Raw genomic sequence first — 9514 nt, 5'->3', positions numbered from 1 at the left:
CTTTAATTTGGGCTCCTGTAGAGGATGAATGATTCCATTTAAATGCTTAGATCACATAGAGACAGCAGTCTGGGTAAGGGCTCAGAAAGCCAGGGCAGAGACCCTACTGGGGAGGGGATGAGGGGCAGGATGTGATTAAAGAGGGGGTAGGGAGAGTCCTCCCCCCCATTCTGCCCCCACCCCTGCCAGGGTGCCTGCAATTTCACCTTTAGTAACATGATCCCTTAGTACATATATACAATGGAATAGTACGTATGGGGTCTTGAGGTGGACCAAGAGCTGTGGATTGAAAGGAGAGAGTTTTCTGGTCACTAGCAGGTGCCCCCCGGAGCTTTGTTGAAACACAACCAAATGACTCAGACCAGTTAATATCCTGGTCCTAGGAACGGGCCTTTGTGTTTCTATTAGCATGAGAGTGTTTTTCTCTTTCCTGGATTCTGGGGAAAGTGGGAGTAGGGAGGCTGCTATGATGACAATGGGAGCATTGATTTTAGTCACAAGATTCCTGTGGGAAAAAAAATGAAGAAATGAAAATAAATTTTGGTGAAATCACATCCTGAGAAAATTGTATCAAAGGCCTTTGCTTTCAAGGAAGAGAGATGAAGCCCAGGCCCAGATAACACGGAGACCAACTGGGCAGAGGGAAACTGGAAGGAAGTATTCCTACAGAATTCCTCCAGGGCTTTCCCAGCAGATGCTGTTTCTGCTGTGGCCCCCTCCTCTGCAGCATCATGAGACACCAGCCCCCAACCCCTTACCACCCAAGTGGATCCAGGGATGGGCACAAAAACAAGGACCTCACTGAGACCCCAATCAGCTGAGTAAGAAATGATGTGATGTCTGGAAACTCAAAGAAAAGAGAGACAGACAAGAGGCTTATGACAAGGTGGTCTGGCACCAGAAGACAGAGATGTTGTGTACAATCTAAGAAGTTTTTTTTTTTTTAATACAGCAGGTTCTTATTAATCTATTTTATACATATTAGTGTATACATGTCAGTCCCAATCTCCCAATTCATACCACCACCACCACCACCCCACTTCCCCCATGGTGTCCATACATTTGTTCTCTCCATCTGTGTCTCTATTTCTGCCTTGCAAACTGGTTCATCTGTACCATTTTTTCTAGATTCCACATATATGCGTTAATATATGATATTTGTTTTTCTCTTTCTGACTTACTTCACTCTGTATGACAGTCTCTAGGTCCATCCGCGTCACTACAAATGACCCAGTTTTGTTCCTTTTTATGGCTGAGTAATATTCCATTATATATATGTACCACTTCTTCTTTATCCCTTCGTCTGTCAATAGGCATTTAGGTTGCTTCCATGACCTGGGTATTGTAAATAGTGCTGCAATGGACATTGGGGTGCAAGTGTCTTTTTGAATTATGGTTTTCTCTGGGTATATCCCCAGTAGCGGGATTGCTGGGTCATATGGTAATTCTATTTTTAGTTTTTTGAGGAACCTCCATACTGTTCTCCATAGTGACACTAACAATTTACATTGCCACCAACAGTGCAAGAGGGTTCCCTTTCCTCACACCCTCTCCAGCATTTGTTGTTTGTAGATTTTCTGATGATGCCATTCTAACCGGTGTGAGGTGATACCTCATTGTAGTTTTGATTTGCATTTCTCTAATAATTAGTGATGTTGAGCAGCTTATCATGTGCCTCTTGGCCATCTGTATGTCTTCTTTGGAGAAATGTCTATTTAGGTCTTCTACCTGTTTTTTGATTGGGTTGTTTGTTCTTTTAATATTGAGCTGCATGAGCTGTTTATATATTTTGGAGATTAAGGCTTTGTCCGTTGATTCGCTTGTAAATATTTTCTCCCATTCTGAGAGTTGTCCTTTCCTCTTGTTTATAGTTTCCTTTGCTGTATAAAGCTTTTAAGTTTCATTAGGTTCCATTTGTTTATTTTTCTTTTTATTTCCATTACTCTAGGAGATGGGTCAAAAAAGATCTTGCTGTGATTTATGTCAAAGAGTGTTCTTCCTATGTTTTCCACTAAGATTTTTATAGTGTCCGGTATTAAATTTAGGTCTTTAATCCATTTTGAGTTTATTTTTGTGTATGGTGTTAGGAAGTGTTCTAATTTCATTCTTTTACACGTAGCTGTCCAGTTTTCCCAGCACCACTTATTAAAGAGACTGTCTTTTTTCTACTGTATATTCTTGCCTCTTTTGTCATAGATTAGTTGACCATGGGTGCGTGGGTTTACCTCTGGGCTTTCTATCCTGTTCCATTGATCTATATTTCTGTCTTTGTGCCAGTACCATATTGTCTTGATTACTGTAGCTTTGTGGTATAGTCTGAAGTTAAGGAGTCTGATTCCTCCAGCTCCATTTTTTTCCCTCAAGATTGCTTTGGCTATTCGGGGTCTTTTGTGTCTCCATACAAATTTGAAGATTTTTTGTTCTGTTTCTGTAAAAAATGCCATTGGTCATTTGATAGGGATTGCAGTGAATCTGTAGATTGCTTTGGGTAGTATAGTCATTTTCACAATGTTGATTCATCCAGTCCAAGAACATGGTATATCTCTCCATCTGTTTGTGTCATCTTTCATTTCTTTTATCAGTGTCTTATAGTTTTCTGCATACAGGTCTTTTGTCTCCCTAAGTAGGTTTATTCCTAGGTATTTTATTCTTTTTGTTGCAATGGTAAATGGGAGTGTTTCCTTAATTTTGCTTTCAGATTTTTCATCATTAGTGTATAGAAATGCAAGAGATTTCTGTGCATTAATTTTGTATCCTGCTACTTTACCAAATTCATTGACTAGCTCCAGTAGTTTTCTGGTAGCATCTTTAGGATTCTCTATGTATAGTATCATGTCATCTGCAAACAGTGACAGTTTTACTTCTTCTTTTCCAATTTGCATTCCTTTTATTTCTTTTTCTTCTCTGATTGCGGTGGCTAGGACTTCCAAAACTATGTTGAATAATAGTGGTGAGAGTGCACATTCTTGTCTTGTTCCTGATCTTAGAGGAAATGCTTTCAGTTTTTCACCATTGCGAATGGCGTTTGCTATGGGTTTGTCATATATGGCCTTTATTATGTTGAGGTAGGTTCCCTCTATACCTACTTTCTGGAGAGTTTTTATCATAAATCGGTGTTGAATTTTGTCAAAAGCTTTTTCTGCATCTATTGAGATGATCAGAAGCATAAAAAATATGGTTTTTATTCTTCAATTGTTAATATAGTGTATCATATTGATTGATTTGCATATATTGAAGAATCCTTGCATCTCTGGGATAAGTCCCACTTGATCATGGCATATGATCCTTTTAATGTGTTGTTGGATTCTGTTTGCAAGTATTTTGTTGAGGATTTTTGCATGGTGTGCAATTTTCTTTTTTTGTAGTATCTTTGTCTGCTTTTGGTATCAAGGTGATGGTGACCTCGTAGAATGAATTTGGGGGGGTTCCTTCCTCTGCAATTTTTTGGAAGAGTTTGAGAAGGATGGGTGTTAGCTCTTCTCTAAATGTTTGATAGAATTCCCCTGTGAAGCCATCTGGTCTTGGACTTTTGTTTCTTAGCAGATTTTTAATCATAGTTTCAATTTCATTACTTGTGATTGGTCTGTTCATATTTTCTATCTTCCTGGTTCAGTCTTGGAAGGTTATACCTTTCTAAGAATTGTCCATTTCTTCTAGGTTGTCCATTTTATGGGCATAGAGTTGCTTGTAGTAGTCTCTTATGATGCTCTGTATTTCTGTGGTGTCTGTTGTAACTTCTTTTTCATTTCTAATTTTATTGATTTGAGTCCTCTCCTTCTTTTTCTTGATGAGTCTGGCTAAGGGTTCATCAATTTTGTTTATCTTCTCAAAGAACCAGCTTTTAGTTTTATTGATCTTTGCTACTTTTTTTTTGTTTCTATTTCATTTATTTCTGCTCTGATCTTTATGATTTCTTTCCTTCTACTAACTTTGGGTTTTGATTGTTCTTCTTCCTCTTGTTCCTTTAGGTGTAAAGTTAGGCTGTTTATTTGAGATTTTTCTTGTTTCTTGAGGTAGGATTGTATTGCTATAAACTTCCCTCTTAGAACTGCTTTTGCTGCATCCCATAGGCTTTGGGTTGTCATGTTTTCATTGTCATTTGTTTCTAGGTACTTTTTGATTTCTTCTTTGATTTCTTCAGTGGTCTCTTGGTTATTTTTTTAAATTTTTATTTATTTTATTTTTGGCTGTTTTGGGTATTTGTTGCTGTGTGCGGGCATTCCTCTGGTCACGGCGAGCCAGGGCTACTCATGCGGTGGCTTCTTGTTGCAGAGAACAGGCTCTAGGCGCACGGGCTTCAGTAGTTGTGGCACATGGGCTCAGTAGTTGTGGCTCGCGGGCTCTTGAGTGCAGGCTCAGTAGTTGTGGCGCACGGGCTTCATTGCTCTGCAGCATGTGAGATCTTCCTGGCCCAGGGCTCAAACCCGTGTCCCCTGACTTGGCAGGCGGATTCTTAACCACTGTGCCACCAGGGAAGCCCTCTCTTGGTTATTTAGTAGCATATTGCTTAGCCTCCACGTGCTTGTGTTTTTTACATTTTTCCCCCTGTAATTGATTTCTAATCTCATAGTGTTTTGGTCAGAAAAGATGCTCGATATGATTTCAATTTTCTTAAATTTACCAAGGCTTGATTTGTGACTCAAGATATCCTGGAGAATGTTCCGTGTGCACTTGAGAAGAAAGTGTAATCTGCTGTTTTTTGATGGAATATCCTATAGATATCAGTTAAATCTATCTGGTCTGTTGTGTCATTTAAAGCTTATGTTTCCTTATTAATTTTCTGTCTGGATGATCTGTCCATTGGTGTAAGTGAGGTGTTAAAGTCCCCCACTATTATTGTGTCACTGTCGATTTCCTCTTTTATAGCTGTGAGCATTTGACTTATGTATTGAGGTGCTCCTATATTGGGTGCATATATATTTATAATTTTTCTATCTTCTTCTTGGATTGATCCCTTGATCATTATTTAGTGTCCTTCCTTGTCTCTTGTAACATTCTTTATTTTAAAGTCTATTTTATCTGATACGAGTATTGCTTCTCCAGCTTTCTTTTGATTTCCATCTGCATGGAATATCTTTTTCCATCCCCTCTCTCTCAGTCTGTATGTGTCCTTAGGTCTGAAGTGGGTGTCTTGTAGACAGCATATAGATTGGTCTTGTTTTTGTATCCATTCAACAAGTCTGTGTCTTTTGGTTGGAGCATTTAATCCATTCACACTTAAGTTAATTATCGATATGTATGTTCCTATTACCATTTTCTTAATTGTTTGGGGTTTATTTTTGTAGGTCCTTTTCTTCTCTTGTATTTCCCACTTAGAGCAGTTCCTTTAGCATTTGTTGTAGAGCTGGTTTGGTGGTGCTGAATTCTCTTAGATTTTGCTTGTCTGTAAAGCTTTTGATTTCTCTATCGAATCTGAATGAGATCCTCCCGGGTAGAGTAATCTTGGCTGTAGGTTCTTCTCTTTCACCACTTTAAATATACTGTGCCACTCCCTTCTGGCTTGTAGAGTTTCTGCTGAGAAATCAGCTGTTAACCTTATGGGAGTTCCCTTGTATGTTATTTGTCGCTTTTCCCTTTTTGCTTTTAATAATTTGTCTTTAATTTTTGTCATTTTGATTACTATGTGTCTAGGCATGTTTCTCCTTGGGTTTATCCTGCCTGGGACTCTCTGTGCTTCCTGGACTTGGGTGGCTATTTCCTTTCCCATGTTAGGGAAGTTTTTGACTATAATCTCTTCAAATATTTTCTCAGGTCCTTTCTCTCACTCTTCTCCTTCTGGTACCCCTATAACGCAAATGTTGGTGTGTTTAATGTTGTCCCAGAGGTCTCTTAGGCAGTCTTCATTTCTTTTCATTCTTTTTTCTTTATCCTGTTCTGCGGCAGTGAATTCCACCATTCTGTCTTCCAGGTCACTTATCCATTCTCTGCCTCACTTATTCTGCTATTGATTCCCTCTAGTGTAGTTTTCATTTCAGTTATTGTATTGTTCATCTCTGTTTGTTTGTTCTTTAATTCTTCTAGGTCTTTGTTAAACATTTCTTGCATCATCTCGATCTTTGCCTCCATTCTTTTTCCGAGGTCCTAGATCATCTTCACTATCATTATTTTTAATTCTTTTTCAGGAAGCTTGCCTATCTCCACTTTATTTAGTTGTTTTTCTGGGGTTTATCTTGTTCCTTCATCTGGTACATAGTCCTCTGCCTTTTCATTTTGTCTATCTTTCTGTGAATGTGGTTTTTGTTTCACAGTCTGCAGGATTGTAGTTCTTCTTGCTTCTGCTGTCTGCCCTCTGGTGGATGAGGCTATCCCTAAGAAGGTTTAATTTGGGTAGCCATCTGGTTTTTCAGGGATGGGGCAAAAATCACAATGGATTTGACACGGTATCATTGGATGTGTCCTTTCTATGCCATCATCCAGACCAGGCTCTCACATTGGTCAGCTGTCCTGGTGACCTGCTGAATAGGACAGGCCCAATGCCTGGAAAGTGCCCTTAAAAATGGTTGCTCTTGTTAAGAATCATTCACCAGGTTGCAAGTTCTTTGACCTACTCTTGCAACTTTTCTGTAAGTTTGAAATTACTTCAAAATAAATAGGTAAAAACTGAGTTATTCTCTTGGAGTACTAATTCTACTTCTGAATATTTAGCCCAATGAAATAAAAAATTTAAATTCCCATACAAGAAAACAATATGTACAAGATATTATCCTGACTATCTAAACACTGAAAATGATATATGTCCAAAAATAGGGGAAGAGTCCTATATAATATGTCAGTATAATGCAACACTGTGTAGCCATTATCATGACTATAGTGTAATTGTATAGAATATCAAAATCAATCATAAATTACCTTACCCGAAAAAGTAGAAAACAAATTTGTATATGAACTATGATATAAACTATGTAAGCACCACATATGAGTGTAATAAAGATTGGGAAAAGATCAAAAGTGGAGTGCTGTTATTTCTTTCTTTTTACATTTTAAAAAATAAACTTTATTTTTAGAACAGTGTTAAATTTACAGAAAAAATGAGAATGTATAATATTCCCTGCACCTACTGTTCCTATTAGCATATTAAATTAGTATGGTACATTTGTCACAATGAATGAGCCAAAATTGAAGCATTATTATTATTTTTAATTTTTTAATTTTTTTTTAATTGAGGTATATTTGTTTTACAATGCTGTGTTCGTTTCTGCTGTACAGCGAAGTGGAGTTCCCTGTGCTATACAGCAGGTTCTCATTATGGAGTGCTGTTGTTATTATTATTAATTTATTTATTTTTGGCTGTGTTGGGTCTTCATTATGTGCAGGCTTTCTCTTGCGGTGAGCAGGGGCTACTCATTGTTGCGGTGCACTGGCTTCTCATTGCAGTGGCTTCTCTTGTTGTGGAGCACGGGCTCTAGGAGTGCGGGCTTCAGTAGTTGTGGCACATGGGCTCAGTAGTTGTGGCTTGTGGGCTGTAGAATACAGGCTCAGTAGTTGTGGCGCACGGGCTTAGTTGCTCTGAAGCATGTGGGATCTTTCTGGACCAGGGCTCAAACTTGTGCCCCTGCATTGGCAGGTGGATTCTTTTTTTTTTTTAATCTTTATTTATTTTATTTTTGGCTGTGCTGGGTCTGCCTTGCTGAGCACGAGCTTTTCTCTGGTTGCGGCGAGTAGGGGTCACTCCTCATTGTGGTGTGCAGGCTTCCCATTGCCGTGGCTTCTCTTGTTGTGGAGCATGGCCTCTAGGCACGCGGTCTTCAGTAGTTGTGGCACATGGGCTCAGCAGTTGTGGCTCGCGGGCTTTACAGCACAGGCTCAGTAGTTGTGGCGCACGGGCTTAGTTGCTCCGCAGCATGTGGGATCTTCCCGGACGAGGGATCGAACCCATGTCCCCTGCATTGGCAGGCGGATTCTTAACCACTGCGCCACCAGGGAAGTCCCTGGAGTGCTGTAATTTTTGATGCATTTTTTTTAATACTTTGAAATTGTTTTAATAAAAAGAGACTTACAGACTTTGCACTGGATCCAGGCTAGTCTGAGTGCGACCAGCCGTTTCTCTCTGACTCGGGCAATGGAAGGGCGGGCCTGGTCAAGAGGAGGCAGGCTTGTGTGCCAGAGGGTTAGGAATTTTCCTTAATCTGTTATGGAAGGTTATGGAGTTACCCATGAATGTGTTCAAACACTCCTAGAATACATCTCTTGTTTAATCAGTTCCTTCCTGGAGGGAATCGACTTGCTCAGGTTAGCCTCTTGATTCTCTAAAACAGAACTTTCTGTCCCATCAGAAAGAGAAAGAAAATACCATGATATCACTTATACGTGGAATCTAAAATATGACACAAATGAACTTACCTATGAAACAGAAACAGAGTCACAGACATAGAGGACAGACTTGTGGTTGCCAAGGGGGAGGCAGGTGGGGGGGATGGACTGGGAGTTTGGGATTAGCAGATGCAAACTATTATATAGAGAATGGTTAAACAACAAGGTCCTACTGTAGAGCACAGGGAACTATATTCAGTATCCTGTGATAAGCCATACTGGAAAAGAATACACAAAAGAATGTATGTATATGTATAATTGAGTCACTTTGATGTACAGCAGAAACTAACCCACCACTGTACATCAACCCTACTTTAATTTAAAAAAAAAGAGGGGGGTTTCCCTGGTGGCGCAGTGGTTGAGAGTCCACCTGCCGATGCAGGGGACACGGGTTTGTGCCCCGGTCTGGGAAGATCCCACATGCCGCGGAGCGGCTGGGCCCGTGAGCCATGGGAAGCCCTCTAAGATTACTTTTTAAATTGATTTTAAATACGGCAAGATTACATCTGAAAGAGATGGATATAAAGCCTATGTTTTATCAGTTGATTTCAGTTGACCTGTAGTAATCTCTAACATTTGAATATTTTCCTCAAATGACACTAAGAATCCAGTTTTTATGGTTTTTTGGCAGAGATTAACTGGTCTGGGAAACCATCCACTGCCTTCTACTTATATGCACATCTATCCCATCTAATCCATATCTGTAAGGATTCTATCAGCCTCTTAGGATTGTAAGGGTGTCTGTGGTCCATTAAGTTTACCTAAAGGAGCTTAACTTTAAACCTGAGGACACTCAGAAGTGACCGTTGGAGGCGCTGTGTAGGTAGGTGATGCTCGGCGGTGACTTGTCCTACTATATCCAGCGCCACCCAAGCCTGAGGCCTCCTTGGAAGCCTACATTTGATTTGTTTCCTTTCAGCCTTTCTGGTCATTTCCTTTTTGTTTGGAAATAACTACAGCAGCTATAACCAAACTAAGTGGATATGGATCTGCCCACGAGCTGACCCCACAGTGTCGGGTCCTTGTGATTCTGGGACAGGCCCGCAGAGGGGGCCAATGCCCTCCTCACCTCCCACGCACTCACACGACACAGTTACATGGGCGAGGCAGTCCACGTCAGATCTGATCATCGTGGGGGAACTGCATGTGTCCAGGGTGACAGGAACACTCTGTTTCCGCTGGACCCCTCCCGCTGCAGCGTCAT

This window comes from Pseudorca crassidens, chromosome 21, assembly GCF_039906515.1.
Source record: "Pseudorca crassidens isolate mPseCra1 chromosome 21, mPseCra1.hap1, whole genome shotgun sequence".
Taxonomy (NCBI): domain Eukaryota; kingdom Metazoa; phylum Chordata; class Mammalia; order Artiodactyla; family Delphinidae; genus Pseudorca; species Pseudorca crassidens.
The sequence above is the reverse complement of the archived record's forward strand: the minus strand, read 5'-3'. Positions refer to the sequence as shown.